This window comes from Phyllobates terribilis, unplaced genomic scaffold (assembly GCF_046119375.1).
Source record: "Phyllobates terribilis strain yellow unplaced genomic scaffold, ASM4611937v1 Scaffold_1118__1_contigs__length_406537, whole genome shotgun sequence".
NCBI lineage: Eukaryota > Metazoa > Chordata > Amphibia > Anura > Dendrobatidae > Phyllobates > Phyllobates terribilis.
Window position 1 is genome coordinate 226,298 of NW_027363878.1, and position 18,978 is coordinate 245,275.

Sequence of the window (18,978 nt, forward strand, 5' to 3'; positions counted from 1 at the left end):
TTGCTCTATGGCAGGATGCATTATCATCTTGAAAAATGATGTCATCATCCCCAAACATCCTTTCAACTGATGGGATAAGAAAACTGTCCAAAATATCAATGTAAACTTGGGCATTTATTGAAGATGTAATGACAGCCATCTCCCCAGTGCCTTTACCTGACATGCAGCCCCATATCATCAATGACTGAGGAAATTTGCATGTTCTCTTCATGCAGTCATCTTTATAAATCTCATTGGAACGGCACCAAACAAAAGTTCCAGCATCATCACCTTGCGCAATGCAGATTCGCGATTCATCACTGAATATGACTTTCATCCAGTCATCCACAGTCCACGATTGCTTTTCCTTAGCCCATTGTAACCTTCTTTTTTTCGGTTTAGGTGTTAATGATGGCTTATGTTTAGCTTTTCTGTATGTAAATCCCATTTCCTTTAGGCGGTTTCTTACAGTTCGGTCACAGACATTGACTCCAGTTTCCTCCCATTCATTCATCATTTGTTTTTTTGTGCATTTCCTGTTTCGGAGACATATTGCTTTAAGTTTCCGGTCTTGAAGATTGATGTCTTCCTTGGTCTACCAGTATGTTTGCCTTTAACAACCTTCCCATGTTGTTTGTATTTGGTCCAGATTTTAGACACAGCTGACTGTGAACAACCAACAGCTTTTGCAACATTGCGTGATGATTTACCTTCTTTTAAGAGTTTGATAATCCTCTCCTTTGTTTCAATTGACATCCCTCGTGTTGGAGCCATGATTAATGTCAGTCCACTTGGTGCAACAGCTCTCCAAGGTGTGATCATTCCTTTTTAGATGCAGACTAACGAGCAGATCTAATTTGACGCAGGTGTTAATTTTGGAAATGAAAATTTACAGGGCGATTCCATAATTTTTTCCTCAGAATTGAGTGATTCCATAATTTTTTCCCTCTGCTTGATCTGAAAAAAATTACCCTTACTGAGTACCACATTTTTAATCTTGATTTCTTTCAGTGTTTCTTAAAGCCCTAAAGTTGCCATATGAAATGACTTTAGTTTTGTGCCATGTCTGTGATCTGCTTTTTTTCAACAACATTAAACAACTGAAAGAACATCCTCAGAGCCCGGTGATTCCATAATTTTTGCCAGGGGTTGTAGCTTTGTGCAATCCTTACCCAACCCCCACCCATTCCAAGAAAATGATAAACTTTTCAATAACCCATAAAAAATGCCAATATGATTATTCATATTGATGTGAGAACTGCGTTTGTTTATAAAAAAAAAACCATAAAACAGTATCATTACATAGATTTACACTACAAAAGACAAAAGTTACAAATCCTCCCCCCAGAATTGTTACATGTCCGCTTATCTTTTTTTTGTCTATACCATATAGAACAGACAAATGGAAGAGATTTATTATGCTTTGCGCATATAGAGCCATCATATTTTGCAGCGCTTTACAATCATCGCTGTCCCCACTGGGGCTCACAATCTAGATCCCCTGTCACTCTCTTTGGAGTGTGGGCGGAAACTCACAGGGAGAACACACAAACTTCTTGCAGATAAACTAAATTAACATCTTGTTTCAAACAGAAGTAGAGGGGCCCCATTGATTTATACGGGGGTCCGTGTACTGTATAATTTTTAGAACTGAGAAAAAAAATTAGCCCTGAATGCAGAACTCTACCATTCTAAAAATAAACTACAAGTAACCAGATGGCCTCCTTATAAATTAATGATCCCCCCACTTGCATTTGAACCAGGAATGCACAGGATGCTAATGCCATTTATCTGGGGTTTGTTGGTTCTAAAATGAAAAGATAAACGGACATGTGAACAGAGCCTTATTAATGTACTTGGCATTTATTATGCTCTGCAACATTAGCAAAAAACCCTTAAAGATCAGGTTTTATTAGGTTTCCTAATCTCAGGAATTGCAGCACGTTGGGAAATCTTTGTCCCAACCAGACTTGCATTTCTGCTTTTCTACATCCATAGTCTGCTGAGGAGGTAGTGTTAGTTCTACGGTGTCACTTGTCCAACCATCTCTTTAATACACTATTGAATGCATCTTTAGGCACATCGACACTGCCGATTTTCCTCATTTTTTTCTTGCCTTCAGCTTGTCTTTTCAGCAGCTTCATCTTCCTTGTGATATCGCCGCCATACTGCCAAAATACGAGTGATACAAGATATCAATATTCTATGAAAAGATTGGTGTATGAAGATTTTAAAATATTCTAAGGTTTAGTACTTCGGGGGCATCATTAATAAACCGGAGAGCTTCTGCATGGTTGGTGGAGTGCCTCTGCCGTAAGATGTAGTAACGGCAGAGTCAATAACAGTGGAAATAACAGACTAAGTACTGTTAAGCCTCATTCAGACGTCCATGTTACACGTACGTGTGTGTGTTTTTCATGGATAGGCTATATTGGGTACGTGTTCTATGATGCTTTTCACCTGTCCAAGTTTTTTATGGCAGCATGGATGAATATAAGTCTTTGGGTTCATGAAAAACACATACAGCACATGGATTGTGTCTGTGTACTATCCGTATATAAGACTGCATTGTATAGGAGGAACTTTGTCATTTATTTTCTTAATTCATCCGTGAAAATCCCCAATGGTAAAAACAGACACACTGAAGATACTGGTACCTTTTTTTCATATACGTGTTTAAACATGGACGGGTCAATGAGGCCTAAGGGGAATCGGGCAGCGAGTATCAGGCACTGACTGTATGACTCGGAAATGCTGTGACGTTTTGGAAAATAACAATTTAAAAGCTGCCGGTCAAAAAGTTGCATGTAAGACTAGTCGGACAGGAAGGTCCCGGCAGCTTCTCCCTGCACTCGCGTACACGGAGGGACCTGTGAGTCGCTGGTAGCGGGCGGGAGAATTTGCTGGGGACTGGTCTTTTTGACTAGTCTATAGCGCGTCTCGGTCCCCGGCGGCTTTTAGACTGTTTTTCTCTAAAACGCTGCGGTGTTTGAAAGTCAAACATACCTGGCTGAGAATATACAGCCAGTGCCTGATGCATGATGTCCATGTCTGCTGTCACGTTCCCTTTAAAGCAAAATGTATCACTTATAATATTTTAATAATTACAAAACAGATTTTTTACATGATTATGGAGGTAACCATCTTAACTGAACATTTGTTAGCTGCATTAAGGCTATGTGCCCATGATGCAGAAATGCAGCATATTTTTTACGCTTCTCCCTGGCGGGAAAAATGCATGCGGTTTTTACATCATTTTTCCCGGCAGGTAGAAGCGTTTGTCAAGCTTCTTTGCATGCATTTCTGCATGCGGGTTATCAAGCGCTTTTCCAAGCGATTTTAGCATCACTTGGAAAAGTGCTTGACAACTTGTTCACACTATATAAATCCATGCAACCGGCATGGATTTTATACAGTGTGACCAAGTTAGTTAAAAAAAAAAAAAAAAAAAGTTTATACTCACCTTCCGATGTCCTCCCAGTGTTTTCGCTGCTCCGTCCGGTCTCTTGCACTGCTCTCGGCGTTGTGAAGGACCTACCATGATGTCACTGAGTCATGGACATGCTTAATGGACATGCTGCGGATTTTTGAGCGCAGCACAAACGCTGTGGAAAAATCAGCAGCATGGGCATTGACATTGTGGCTTGTCATTGGGGACCATGGGGGACGGATTACCTAGCGTTTTTTAAGCGGTTTCGCTGCGGAAATTCCGCGGCAGAAACGCTTGAAAAACGCATAGTGGGCACGCAGCCTTAGAGGTATTCTTTACCGCATGATATGAAGGTAATCCAGCTCAACGAACTGTGAATGCTTTTATTCACACAAATTGCATAACAAAGGACAGGATCAGCAGTACAGCTAGGAGAAATGCGTCAACTGTTTTCGGGTGACAGCCCACCACCAGTCAATAAGGGTGGGCTGTCACCCGAAATGCGTTTGTCACATTTCTCCTAACTACTGCTGATCCTGCCTCTGTTATGCACTTTGTGAATAAAAGCCTATTCACGGTACGTTGATCTGAATTACCTTCATTTTATGACTGTGCTATGCCACAACGTGATGTTTCCGTGCTCTGAACACTTTCAAGATGTTCCCTACGGTGAGCTGGATCCAATATTGCTTCTATATGTTACCCCAGCCACATGAACTATTCCTAAAGCATTCACTAAAATCTTGTTATCTTGCAGGCCTCATGTGCTCATGTTCTGTTATGATCACAAATAATCCTAGAATTACTTACAACTAATATTACCATTGTGGGTCCCTTCTTGCAATTGCTTTTAAGCAAAAAGCTGAAAAGGAGGAGGGTTGTTCGGGACTAACATCTCTAACAGTGCGGTGGCTCACTGGGTAATAAAGGGGTTAGGGCCAGCTTGGTATTATCAGCTGGCCTAAGCCCAAAGTTCATGGGGTCACGCCAATATTAGACATGACCGCCATGAATTTCTAGTAAAGTAATTAAAAAAAACACAACACCCAGAATAAAGTCCTTTAATTGAAATAAACACACAATTTTTTAATGTTCTAAATTAAACCATACTTACCATCACGCCCATTCCAGCTGAAGCCAATGTCTTCTGCAATAAAAGTAAAATAATAAACCAACATCATCCTTACCTTTCCATGGTTCCCAGGATGGCTCCAGCTCTGCTACATTCACATGACAGGCTGGATCGCAGCCGAAAGTTGCCATCCAGCTTGCTATGCCGCAGACACTGAGAAGCGCAGGCATGCTTGCGCTCCTCAGTGTCTGCCTGTGACGGCATCCAGATGAGCCGAGGTCATGTCCAATGAACTCGGCTCACCTCATGCACGTCACTGACAGCGTGGGAAAATTCTCCTGTGCTTGCAGTGAGCATGAGAGAATGTAGCAGAGCTGGAGCCGTCCTGGGAATCATGGAAAGGTAAGGATGATGTTGGTTTATTATTTTACTTTTATTGCAGAAGACAATGGCTTCAGCTGGAATGGGCGTGATGGTAAGTATAGTTTAATTTAGAACAATAAAGAATTGTGTGTTTATTTCAATTAAAGGACTTTATTCTGGGTGTTTGTGTTTTTTTTTAACTTTAACTATGGGGTTAGTAATGGGGGGTGTCTTTTAGACGCCTCTCCATTACTAACCTGGGCTTGATGTCAGCTGGCATTATAAGCTGACATCAACCCCAGCCCTATTACCCCACTGCCATCGCTACAGGGAAGTGGGAAGAGCGAGGCTAAGTGCCAGAATTGGCGCATCCTATGGATGCACCATTTCTGGGGCGGCTGACGGCTGGTGTTTCTAGCCTGGGAGGGGGCCAATATTCATGGCACCCTTCCTGGGCTATTAATATCAGCCCCCAGCTGTCTGCCTAGCCTTTGCTAGCTATTAAAATAGGGGGGACCCCACATAATTTTTTGGGGGGTCCCCCATTTTAATAGCTAGTAAAGGCTAGGTATTCAGCTGGGGGCTGATATTAGTAGCCTGGGAAGCTCAGTGGGTATTACCCCCTTCCCAGGCTTCAAACATCTGCCCCAGCCATCTGCTTAACCTCCGCTAGAGACTAAAATTACGGGGAACCCCACACCAATTTTTTTTTTAAGAAATCCTTTATTTTAGCACTAAATGACAAGTACAGTAATCAACACTATCACTGTACTTCTTATATATGTGACTGACATGTTTCTATCTATCTAATCTATGTGTGATGCTTTATTCTTTCTGTTCTAAATTGTCGGGTACCGAAGCTGAATTGCCGGCCGGCTTTTTTAAAGAGACGGTGCATGAAAACACTATTATTTTTTTAAATAAATCCTTTAACACTAAATGACAAGTACAGTAATCAACACTATCACTGTACTTATTATATATGTGACTGACATGTTTCTATCTATCTAATCTATGTGTGATGCTCTATTCTTTTTTGTTCTAAATTGTCGGGTACCGGTGTATGCCGCTGCTGAATTGCTGGCTTTTCATGTAATACATTCTACATTATTCTTAGTTGTTTTCCTTCATGTAGAATTAACCTACAAGGAAAGAAAGGGTTTATTTTCATTCCGATATTTGTGTCACATTGACTTGCATTGGTTTCCGGTATCGGAATCGGCGATATCCGATATTTTTTGGATATTGGTCCGATCCAATCCGATCCGATATTTCCCGATATCGGAAGGTATCGCTCAACACTAGCCATCAATGAAGGTGCTAGGAAAGATGGCTGCCAGTCCTCGGCAGAGATGGACGGATGTGTGCATGATTCACGGAATGAAATGCAGATAGATGAACAGGAGGTCATATACAGATTATATTGGTCTGGCACCTTTCACTGACATAGGTGCTGTATCCGTTGTAAGGCAGCACTAGTCATCATAATGGGGAATACTCGCTTCGCTGCGACAATCAATGCACACGGGCAATGTCTTTCCATTTTTAAACAATGCTCAGCAGTTTATTACTTCTTAAACCACAGTTCACACAGTCCATCTTAGTCCGCCACCGGCATGTTTACACACTTAACATCCGGGAGTCTCTCAAGTAGCAGACAGGCCCAAGTGGCTCCAGTAACAGCCTTCAGCAAGGTAATAAAATAGCAATGTCCATATTAATGTCCATATAACACAGGGTATTACCTTTGCCGGGTTTAGCTGTCTCAGTCCATTACTCCGCCACCACTGTGGCTTTGCGGCTTCCCAGGTAGGGGTCTCCAGCCGTCGTTCCCTCAAAGGCCACTGACATCCACACAGGATCCAGGCTCTGCCTTTCAGGACTCTTACTCGAGCCTCTGCCTTCCAAGGCCACTAGCATCCACACAGGATCCAGGCTCTGCCTTTCAGGCACCAGGCTTCACTCGGCCTCACTAGGCCTCACACGGTCGGTGTCCCACACACACGGAAACAGGCCTTACGCCTCTCTCACAGAACACACCGAACACACCTGTCTCCCATCAAGCAGGGTTTATATATGCATCCCGTACACACACACACACACTGACAGGACCTTGCTGATGTCACAGTCATGTGATCAGACAGACATTCTGTGCGTGCAGGACCTGTGCTATGTCACAGTCATGTGACCAGTCACCTGAGGGGGAAGGTACATAGTCAGGTAAAACACATCCTGGACCATTACCGTAATGCCAGCAAGTCGCTGCATTACATACCCCCCCCCCTCTGTTCAAACTTGTGGGGTTGAACACATAATATACACAATCACTATAACCCCCAGCTCACATAGAGACCATGTACTTTACAATTGTGCTACTCAGCCCCTGGAACATTAGTCAATGACATTAGCCCATTCCTTAGGGACCTACCATTTGTCACTGTCACTGACTTCGTCAGGTCACCTTTCCGGGTTGTAACCTTGTCAGAGCTCCCCCGCTCCCAGCGGTCAGTTGTAACCTTGTCAGGTCTCCCCCGCTCCCAGCGGTCAGTCATAATCTTGTCAGACCTCCCCCGCTCCCAGCGGTCAGTCGTAACCTCGTCAGGTCTCCCCCGCTCCCAGCGGTCAGTCATACAGCGGTGTGACTCACATGCCCTGGTATCTAAGGTCTGGTTCGACTCCGTAATGTCCCGTCCTCTATTGGGTCGTTTGTATGGGCTGCTCAAACCTGAGTTACTGGAGGTCTCACTACCTCTAAACCCACGCCCACTACTCTCAAGACATCTTGAAAGGTCCCTAACTTCAGCTGTAGCTGTTCTGTTATTTAGGGGGCCCTTTCTCTGTCGGGTCTCACAATTTCTAGACGGCTGCCATCTTCTGCTGCTCAGATGATGCTGTCTATCCACTCGCAGTCTAGCGAGATTCAACTGTTCTACCTCTCGCAGGTAGGTCACTCGGTACTCCAACAGCATGCGCATATATCCCAGGCTTTCTTCTGTTCCTACAGCGGAGAATGATACCATGCCGTCTTCGTCGGGTATCCAGTCCTGACGATCATGTGGACTGCTTACTTTCACCACCCCAGACTTCTTGACCATCATCTGCATGGCTCGACCATTTCTCCCAACGAGCTTCCTCACCAGAACATGAGGCACCTGGATGACCTCTTCACGCATACTGTGAGCTTTCCTCATCAACTCCAGTTGTCTAACGGCTTGTTCCGTCTTCAACCGGAGAAACCGCTTTGTGCGAATACATCGCCAGTGCATGTCACTTAGGATAGCCACCCTCTTCACTGTGACTTCGGTCGTGGACAGGACCACCAGCTGTTTAGCTTCTGAGGTCAAGTACACCTTACAGGCTCCCACGGCCTTCTTAAACTCCTCATGCACGGACTCACTGGTGCATTCTTCCCTCAAATCCTCGGGTACATCTACAAGGCACTTGTACCGAGACGTTTCGGTCTCACCAGTGGTTTCCAGACGATCAACCAGCTCAGGTTTCAGGGGCAATTGACCTCAAGCTTCTTCACCCTGTATGCTTCCCCTGAGCTGACTCACAGCTACAAATTCACGAATTTTCGTCTTGACCACTTCCATCTCATATTTATGTGTGGTTAACACTCTCTTAGCTCTCCTCAGGTCCACCTTCTCATGGTATAAGGGAGTGAGTGCAACGTGTTCGCCCTTTTCCTTCTCCAAGAAGGCCTCGTTCACTGAGTGATACTTTGTCAGGCGACTTTTGAGCCCGGAAACTTCTTCCTCTAGCTCCGCCACTCGCCTCTCAGCGGCCCGTCTCTGAAGCTCTTCCTGCTTCAACAGCTCTTCCAGCAGCAGAGCTCTCTCAGACCTCTCCGTCTCCAATGTGCCCACTCGGCTCTCAATAGCCAGTCTCTCACGCCTCTCTTGCGTCCACTGGGTTTGTAGCAACTCCTTGAGCTGCTTGATCTCGGCTCCGACATCCACCGAACCCTCCGAGCCCACATCACTCGAGGAGGTATCTGCTTCATACCTCCCATGACCAGCGGTCAACTCCTGGCCCTGGTCTGTGGCTTTTCCGATGGACTCCTCCATCCTCTCTCGCTCAGCTTCCATCTTGCTGACTGTTTCCTTAAGGTACGTCTCCGCCTTCTGGAGAGTATCACAGGACATCTGTAGCTCCTTCACCTGAGCTTCCAGATCTAGGGTCTTTCCCCGAAGATCATCATTCTCCTCACGGGTGTCTTGCAGAGTGGTCTCAACCACTTGGCGCACTTGCCCTGCACCTGCCTTATCCTCCTCTAGTTTTTTCTTCACCTTGAGGAGATCCTCATAATCTCTCTTACTCTGTTGCAGTTCCCTACTGCGTTCACCACACTCCTTCTTGGAGTCACACAGCTCCTGGTTGAGCTGTTTGCGCAGTCATTCTAGGGTTTGTTCACGCCCAGCAACTTCATGCTGCAGCGCCTCTTTGAGGACAGACAGCTCTAACTGTACCAGGGAGAAGCGATCTTTCACCTCGCATAACTCATCTTCACACACCGCTCTGTCAATCTCTAATTGAAAAACCTCCTCCTTGATTTTGCGGCGGTCCTCCTTAATTCCATAGAACATTTCCTTCCAATGGTTAATTTCCGCGTTGCTTCCCTCCACATCTCGCTGCCAGTTCCTCATAACCTGGTATATTTTCTGCTGTTCAGATTCCAGGTTCAGCTGGTATGAGGACACGTTCCCCAGGTTTTCCCTTAGTTGCTGCACGTCACTCTGATACTGCTGCCTGATAGGCTCCAGCTCTTGGTCATGACTGGCCGCCTCCTCTTTCAGGGCTGTCAGATCCTTCTGACTCGGTACCGTACCGGAGGTTGCTACTGGCAACATCACCTCCTTTTCTATCTCTAATGGAGGATCCACACTTGAAGCAAAGGCACACAGTACTACATTCTCTTTATTTTCATTTTCAGCGAGGACTACCGGAGCAACCTTTTTGTGGCCCTTGCGCCGTCGACGACGAGAGGGGGACTCTCTCCCCTCGTCTAGCCCCTCCTGACTGAACTCACTTTTTACTTTCATAGTGTCACAGTCAGCTACGGGGTCTGTGTCACTCCCCATGGTGTTGTGGACTAACAGGTCACCTCCCACTTTGACGTCACCCCCTTCTACTGGAGTTCCCCCATTATCAACGGTCACATTGTCATTTTTAGGAGGTACCAACCCACAACCAGTAACAATTTCCAGTTTTCTGCACTCTACGCTGTTTTGAAAATCTGCCCCTTTTAGACTCCGCCCCCTTTTTAACAAACACACCTACAGGGTAATTTTTAGAAAAAAAATCAGCAATAGTCTTAGGACTTAGTTCACAACAGCTCTTACCACTTCCCCGGGCACTCTGGGACAACACTGGCGCCCCCGGAGAGTTCATAGAATGGTCCACTGCCGCCATTCCATATGGTGCCCACAGCTCCTGTGGTTGCTGCACCATGTCCAGTTTCATGTCCAGTAGACGTTTCTCATATATGCGGTCCGACTCATCAGACCCATTTGCTGCTCCGTTCACAGCCATCGCGGTGCACTGTTCACACCAGAACTTCACCGCTCTCCCCGGAAAATTTTCGTGGCCCCGCCGAACCACAGCAAAACCGGATTTGAGTGCGACGACAACCTTCGCAACCCCGCCGAGTTGCAGCCAGATGCTTTAAACTTCGTGAGCCCCGCCGAGCCACGGCAAACCAGGTTTGAGTGCGACGCCAATCTTCGCAACCCCGCCGAGTTGCAGCCAGATGCTTTAATCCACACTCGTCCTGTGCCGTTGCCCCTAGCAACCGGGCTGCAGCTGCCCGCACTCTCGAACCATATGTAAGGCAGCACTAGTCATCATAATGGGGAATACTCGTTTTGCTGCGACAATCAATGCACACGTGCGATGTCTTTCCGTTTTTAAACAATGCTCAGCAGTTTATTACTTCATAAACCACAGTTCACACAGTCCATCTTAGTCCGCCACCGGCATGTTTCCACACTTAACATCCGGGAGTCTCTCAAGTAGCAGACAGGCCCAAGTGGCCCAAGTAACAGCCTTCAGCAAGGTAATAAAATAGCAATGTCCATATTAATGTCCATATAACACAGGGTATTACCTTTGCCGGGTTTAGCTGTCTCAGTCCATTACTCCGCCACCACTGTGGCTTTGCGGCTTCCCAGGTAGGGGTCTCCAGCCGTCGTTCCCTCAAAGGCCACTGACATCCACACAGGATCCAGGCTCTGCCTTTCAGGACTCTTACTCAAGCCTCTGCCTTCCAAGGCCACTAGCATCCACACAGGATCCAGGCTCTGCCTTTCAGGCACCAGGCTTCACTCGGCCTCACTAGGCCTCACACGGTCGGTGTCCCACACACACGGGAACAGGCCTTACGCCTCTCTCACAGAACACACCGAACACACCTGTCTCCCATCAAGCAGAGTTTATATATGCATCCCGTGCACACACACACACACTGACAGGACCTTGCTGATGTCACAGTCATGTGATCAGACAGACATTCGGTGCGTGCAGGACCTGTGCTATGTCACAGTCATGTGACCAGTCACCTGAGGGGGAAGGTACATGGTCAGGTAAAACACATCCTGGACGATTACCGTAATGCCAGCAAGTCGCTGTATTACACCGTGTACTGCCTTTTCTACAATAGTCAATTAGCACATGGCAGAAAAAAATTAGCTATTTTCAGAGTTTTCCTTTACATCCATTGAAAACTAGAAAGATGGATTTATAAAAAATACACGTGCTTTACTTTTTTTTTAATACTGACTAGAATTTAACAAAAACACAAAAGGTGTTAAATCTAAAAGTTTGTTTAAATAGAGAAAGTGTTTGACAAGTTAATATATTCTTCAACCCTGCCACACAAGGCTTCAATACTTTATAACCTTAGAGACATTGCTTGATCTTCCGGCTGAGCTGTAAATTGAGAAAATCATAATCTTTGAATGGACGTTAATATATATATATATTTTTTTTAAATCAAAGCAGCAAAAGCACTATATATATAAGACATACAATACATACACATTTTGCCAAGACGTTCTTTCTGTAGGCTTTAATTCTGAAAAAGAAGAGGTATAATATAACAGGACACACAGAAATAAGCATGCTGTTAGGGTATGTGCACACGATGCAGAAATGCTCAGGATTTTTTCCTGAGCGTTTCTGCATCTCTCTGGCAGGAAAAAACGCATGCGGATTGTACATGTGGTTTCCTGCCAGGGGCATGCGGAAATGAAGCGGTCTTCACTTTCATTTCCGCATGCGGGTTGACAAGCGCTTCCCAAGCGATTTTAGCATCACTTGGAAAGTGCTTGTCAACTTCACACTACATAAATCCATGTGACGCGCCCCCTGGGCCTGTGTTGTGCAGGGAACCCGGAACCGGGCCTGTTGTAGAATGCTGGGGGTTGTAGTCTCCGTGTGGCGGTGACCTGGTCCGTGCCCAGGGTGGTCAAACCAGTGGCAGTCTTAATGTATAGCAAATGTCCGACTACGCCACCCGTGGATTGCGGTCAGTGGGGACCGCCGCTGCGCTGCCAACCGCTGAGGCTGATGTTGTTTGCGCAGCCGAGTATGGGATAACTCCCCACGGGAGAAGTATTGCCTCAGGGCAGCTAATGTGAGAGATGATGGGAGTGATGGTGTGAGGGTCCCAGTGCTAATGGTGCTGGTGCGGCAAGGAGACGTGAGGTGCAGTTCAGGGTCTTTACTGATGGTACAAGGCAGACCCTCCCGGGAGTACTGGCTAGTATAAGGGGCCTGGTCAGTCTGCGAGCAAGCAGGAGTTCCCCTGGCCAGGTGGAGTTGTAGGCCTCCCCGTTTATCTGCACTCTTCCTGGCTACCTTGCTGTCAGCGGTTACAAGTAGCCCACGTCCCTGAGCATACCGTGTGGTGCTCACCCGTATGGCTGGTGACTTGGGGCCTTCTGTTAGCCTCCGCTCCTGGATGGCGGCGCTGGTCCCTTCTTTGTGACTGAGCCTCCGGGCTTCTATGGCCAGAGGACCTGGAATCCCCTGCCGGTTGGTTTCTGCTGCTGGGTATATATCAGTCCCCACAGCCTCGGACTCCTGTGTCCGGTTTTAGTAACTTCAGCCAGGGCGAGCTATATCTCTGCTCACAGCCCCTGGCCTTCAGCTGCTGCTCCTACAGAGCTCCTGTTCTCACTTTCCCTCTCCAGACTCTGACTGCTCTGCTTGTTCTGCAGGCTCTGTCTCTGTCTAACCTAATCCCGCCCCAGACCCAGTTTATAAGGGCAGATTCCTCCCCTCCCAGGTCTGGGTGGGCAGTGTTGCATGCTTAGGGCTCCTGACCAGAGAAACCTCCCACTTGCTCTCAGACATAATATCTCTATTACTGTGGCAACCAGACCCCTGGGGTGTCACATTCCCCCCTAGTAAATTTTAGTACTCCGGGACTAAACACATTTTTAAAACATAATAACAGGGTATAACAATAATTCGATAACATATTTACAAGAAGCTGTAGTTCTTTAAAGGTCACGGGTGTCCATATCACCCAAGGTGAAGTTTTAAGGGAAGTAGGGGACTTGTCCAAAGCAAACCCCTTGCGTTGTCCTTGGGCGTGGCTGCAAGGCTGGAGCTAGCTACTTTGGGCCGCAAGTAGGCCACGCCAGACAGGTTTTCTCTTCCGCGGCCGTCTTCACAAGAGGCACCAAGGTGCAACTATCTACAAAACTGTTCCGGTTATCCAGCGTTCATAACCTGTTAGTCCATAAAAATCTGCAGGGTAACTGAGAAACATAATTAATAACAGGCAACAAACATAAACCATAAACAGTTAACAGATAAATTCACAGTGCATTAGTTTAGATTCTCCAGCGAGCGGGCATCTGACCTCTAGTGGACCTACGGAGCTCACTAACTGGTTCTGCACTACAGGGTGTAGGAGGTGTTATGGGTAAGCTGGGCAGCTGTCTGCGCACTCTTTGGCTCACTAGGGGCACGGCAGGCTTACTACTAGCAGAGGGTTGATCCTCCTGTACTGCTGGTGTGGACTCTTCTGCCTCTTGGGCCGGCTGCTCTTCCAGCTCTACCGGTTCCTCTGTAGGCACTTGCGGGGCTGGCTGGAGAAAGGTGAGGACGGGTACCACGACAGCGCCGTTTACTTGTGTCCAAGACCGGGGGAAGTCTCCGAGTACGGTACTGATCATTTCTTCCCTTTCCTCTGCGGGTTGAGGGTTTTCTTGATCTTCTTCAGGGCTTTGCAGCTGCTCGGGACACTTCTTCAGGTGGTCTCTGGAGACAATGGCTGTGGTTTCTCCTCCATCCTTACTGATTATGCAGATTTTTGGGTTCTCATGGCTTGATGGCAGTACGGTGTACGGGTCCTTCTCCCACTGGTCGTCCAACTTGTGGAGCCGCCTCTTCCTCTTCAAGACCTGCTCTCCAGGTACCAGGAGAACAGCGGGAGCATACTGGTTATAAGCCTTCTCTTGCCTTTCTCTAGCTTGAGACAGACTTCGCTCGACGCTCTCCTGTACTTTCCGATACTGCTGCTGCCGTTCTGTATCCCAGTCTGCCTCTGGCGAGGTGTCCTCAGGCGTCAGGACTCCCATATCCAGGTCAATAGGCAGCTTACCAGGTCTTGCTCTCATTAGGTAAGCCGGGGTACAGTTGGTTGAACCTACAGGGATGTGGTTATACAGGTCCACCAGATCGGGCAGTTTCTCAGGCCACAGATTGCATTCTTCCAGGGGCAATGTTTTTAGCAGATCTATCATCACCTGGTTCATCTTCTCGCAGAGTCCATTGGTTTGAGGGTGATAGGGCGTTGTTCTTATCTTCTTGCAGCCATAGAGGTTGCAGAACTCCTGGAAGACCTCGGCTTCGAAGGCTGGTCCTTGGTCTGTCAACACTTGGTCCGGGTACCCGTGTGGACGGCAGAAGTGCTGCTGGAAGGCTCTAGGTGCTGTTTGAGCCGTTAAGTCCTTGACCGGGACCACAACCAGGAACCGGGAGTAATGATCTACGATTGTGAGGGCGTAGACATACCCAGATCTGCTTGGAGCCAGTTTCACATGGTCCAGGGCTACCAGTTCCAGTGGCTGTCTGGTGATGATGGGCTGCAGGGGAGTCTTCTGGCTGGCTCGGTCTTTTCTTCTCAGGTGGCACGGGCCACAGTCTCTGCACCACCTCTCGATGACTCCTCTCATGCCTACCCAGTAGAACCGTTCACGCAACAAGAACTCCAGCTTCTTCCATCCGAAATGCCCTGCTCCGTTGTGGTATGCCTCCAGAACCATAGCCGCGTCTCGTCTTGGGACCACTACCTGCCAGGTCAACTCATGTGTTCGAGAGTTAACCATTCTCCGGCACAGCTTCTCCCTGTAGAGGAACAGCTTACTTTTCTCCTTCCACAGTTGCTTGGTCTCCTCCGGAGCATCTGGGTCAAGACGGGCATCGGCCTGGGTCAGCATTTCCTTCACCAAATGGACTGCGGGATCACTGTCTTGCGTCTCCGCCCAGTTGTAGTGGGGCAAGGGATTGAATGTCATGGAGCGCCTGTCCTTCACACGGTGGGAATACAGGGTAATCCCATGACGGTGGAACGCAGGGAGCTCAACTTCTTCCAGATCTTCTGGATCTTCCCCTACGTCCGGTAAGTTCGGCATTCTAGACAGGGCATCCGCGTTGGCATTTGAGCGTCCTGCCCGGTATCTGATGGTGAATTCAAAGTTGGACAGGCGGGCCATCCATCTCTGTTCCAGGGCACCGAGCCTTGCAGTGTCCAGGTGTGTCAACGGGTTGTTATCCGTGAACACGGTGAATTTGGAGGAGGCAAGGTAATGCTTGAAACGTTCGGTCACTGCCCACACTACTGCCAGGAACTCCAGCTTGAATGAGCTATAATTCTCAGGGTTCCTCTCCGTGGGCAGTAGCTTTCGGCTGGCGTAAGCGATTATCCGTTTTTTCCCTTGCTGGATCTGGGACAGTACGGCTCCTAGCCCGATGTTGCTTGCGTCCGTGTGGAGGATAAAGGGCTGGCTGTAGTCTGGATATGCCAGGATTTCATCCCCCGTGAGGGCCATCTTCAGCTGGCAGAAGGACTCCTCTTCCAGCTTTTCCCACCTAAAGGGCGGCTTCTGGTTTTTGGCTTTCCGAGATTGACCTATCAGGAGGTCCTGCATAGGGGCTGCCATTTTGGTGAAACCGGGAATGAATCTTCGGTAGTAGCCTACCAACCCGAGGAACTGCCGCACTTCCTTTATGCTGGAGGGTCTTGGCCAGTCCTTAATCACGGTGATCTTATCAGGGTCAGGAGCCACTCCGTCAGCACTCACCACGTGTCCCAGGTATTGCACCTTTGGTTTCAGGAGGTGACACTTGGAGGGTTTCACCTTTAGGCCGTAGTTTGCCAGAGCTTCGAACACTTCTGCCAGGTGTTTCAGGTGGTCCTCGTAGGTCTTGGAATAGACGATGACATCGTCCAGGTATAACAGGACCGTCTCGAAGTTCCGGTGTCCCAAACAGCATTCCATCAACCGTTGGAAGGTTCCTGGTGCGTTGCAGAGCCCGAACGGCATACAGTTAAATTCGCTGAGACCCATCGGGGTGGTGAATGCGGTCTTCTCCCGGTCCGCCTCTGCTACAGGAACCTGCCAGTACCCGCTAGTGAGATCCAAAGTAGAGAAGAAGTTAGCAGATTTTAATGCAGCTAAGGACTCTTCTATCCTTGGTAACGGGTACGCATCTTTGTGTGTGATACGGTTGACCTTCCTGTAGTCTACACACATTCTCATGGTGTTGTCTTTCTTTTTCACTAAGACTAGTGGAGCTGCCCAGGGGCTACAGCTGTCCCTGATTACCCCAGCCTCCTTCATGTCTCTAAGCATCCCCTTGGCGTGTTGGTAGTGTGCCGGGGGTACGGGTCGGTATCTCTCCTTTATGGGAGGATGGTCTCCCGTGGGGATGTGATGTTCTACCCCTTTACTAGCCTGAAGTCTAGCGGGTGTTTACTAAACACTCTCTCGTACTCTCGAACCACCCGATAGACTCCCTGTTTCTGGTGTGAGGGAGTGGAGTCAGTACCCAAATGCAGTTGCTGACACCAGTCCTCCATTGGTTTCTTAGAGCCGTTACCTTCCTCTGGTTGAGATGGAGGCAAGGGTTCCACGGCCTGTACAGAGTTCTGGTTGATGGTGAACAATTTGGCTAGCGTGGCATACCGGGGCAGGTGTACTTCTCTCTCCCCGATATTTATGATGCGAACGGGCACCCTCCCATGGCGTACATCGACCACCCCCCGTGCTGTCAAAATGGTGGGCCTACTGTCTGAGTAGACGGGTTCTACCATTGCTTGGTAGTCTCTACCTCTTAGACCAATAGCTGCCCGGCACCAAATCATCATCTCACTTTTTGGGGGCATGGCAATAGGGAACTGGTCACACATTCTCACGCTACCTATCTCGCCACCAGATAGTTCCACCTGTTGCCGTTTCATCAGTGCCCGGATCTCTTTTTGGAGCACACGCTGCTGGCTGGAACTGGCGTTCTTGGCAACCTGTTGCAAAATAAGAATCACCTCTGCAAGACAATTTTCAATCACATTAGTTCCCAAGGTTATTCTAGGGTGACTCTCATGACGGTCTATGTCCACTATAATCAGTCCTTGTGCCGCCAGTTCGACTTTACCGATCTTAATGGTCACCTCTTTGAATCCCACCTGCGGCACGGGCTGACCATTGCTGGCGATGATACTCAGGTCGTCATCTGGGTAGCGGGTTATGTCCGAGTCATTCCAGTACTGTTTAAAGAGCACGTACGGGATGGTGGTCACCTGTGACCCAGTGTCTAGTAGGGCACTCATAGGAATGCCATCCAGTACCACAGGCAAGATTGGACGTCCCCCTACTATTTATCACGCCAGTTTGATGGGCCTGATGGTCTTATGCCTGGGGGTTGGCCCTCTACCCCAGGTTGTGCCCGTTTAAATGACAGTACCTTGCCACATGTCCGGGTTGATTGCAGCGGCGGCAGATGGGTCGTCCGTCCTCGTTGTATCTGTCGCTGGGTCTTCCTCTGGCCGGTGGGGTCCTCCTCAGTCGGCGCCACGGGACGTCCTCCGGTCCGGATGCCAGCTGGATCTTTCCTGGAGAAGAGACCTGTAAAGACTGCACAGTTCTGGTTAGCGCGGCAACGCTCTTAGTCAGCTCTTGGACCTGATGGTGCAGGTCTGTAGCCGGGTCACTGTTTAAAGCCTGCGCATCAGCTCCCACAGGCCCTGCAGACAAGGGCGCCGTCTCCTGGTGGTAAGTGATAGCAGGGGGCCTGTGGGTCACAGCGCCACCTGGTGCCGGTTCTCGGAGCACCTGGATGGCTCTGTCCTTGAACTGTGCAAAGTCCAGGTCAGGGTCCTGTAAGGCCATTGCCCGCAACTGGGTTCGGTGGGCATTGCACAATAGACCCTCAATAAATTGTTCAGTCAACAGCTTATCTTCATTTCCCACGCTGTCAGGGTCTGCCTGCTTAATGGCTCTCAGGGCCTCTTGTAGGTTTAGAGCATAGTCTCTTATACTCTCATGTGCCCGCTGATTACACCGGTAAAATCTGAGCTTTATTTCGCCTGAGGTGCGGGTATCAAATGTGTCTTTCAGCGGGCTAGTATTTCTCTGACAGTCCTCTTCCTCCTAGGTGGCCAGGACTTTACCTCCCTTTGGGCTGCCCCGATTAATTGGGCCACCAGGATGCTCACTTTTTGCTCTTCTGTGAGGGGGTACACCTGGAAGAGGCTATCCAGTCTTTCTCTAAAGTCATTTAGAGTATGTGACTCCCCTGAGTACTGGGGTAGCCAGGTTGCCCCCGGGATATAGGGCATGGTGAATGGCATGACTGCTGCAGCGGTTGCGCTGGCGGTGGCTGTGGCAGTGGAGCTCCCCTCGGTATCCGGCATCCTCCTCCCCCCTAGTGGACCGTGGCCTACCTTGCGATGCTCTTCTTCCGTAGGCCGCGGCTCCGCAGTCGATCGTCGGGGTTGAGGACCTGGCGTCGCGCTCCGATGACGTCAGCGTTGCTCTTCCTCCCTTCCAGGACCTTGCGCAGCGTCAGAGCGTGGGGCGGAGCGTGGGGCGGAGCTTCGGATCTCGCGCGCTTTTGGCGT

General features: G+C 48.5%; 1 pseudogene; it reads right to left on the reverse strand.

The window, feature by feature from the left end:
- Positions 1-2,009: 2,009 nt before the first annotated feature.
- LOC141243139 (translation factor GUF1, mitochondrial-like) overlaps positions 2,010-18,978 on the reverse strand; it is an 83,559-nt pseudogene continuing 66,590 nt past the window's right edge.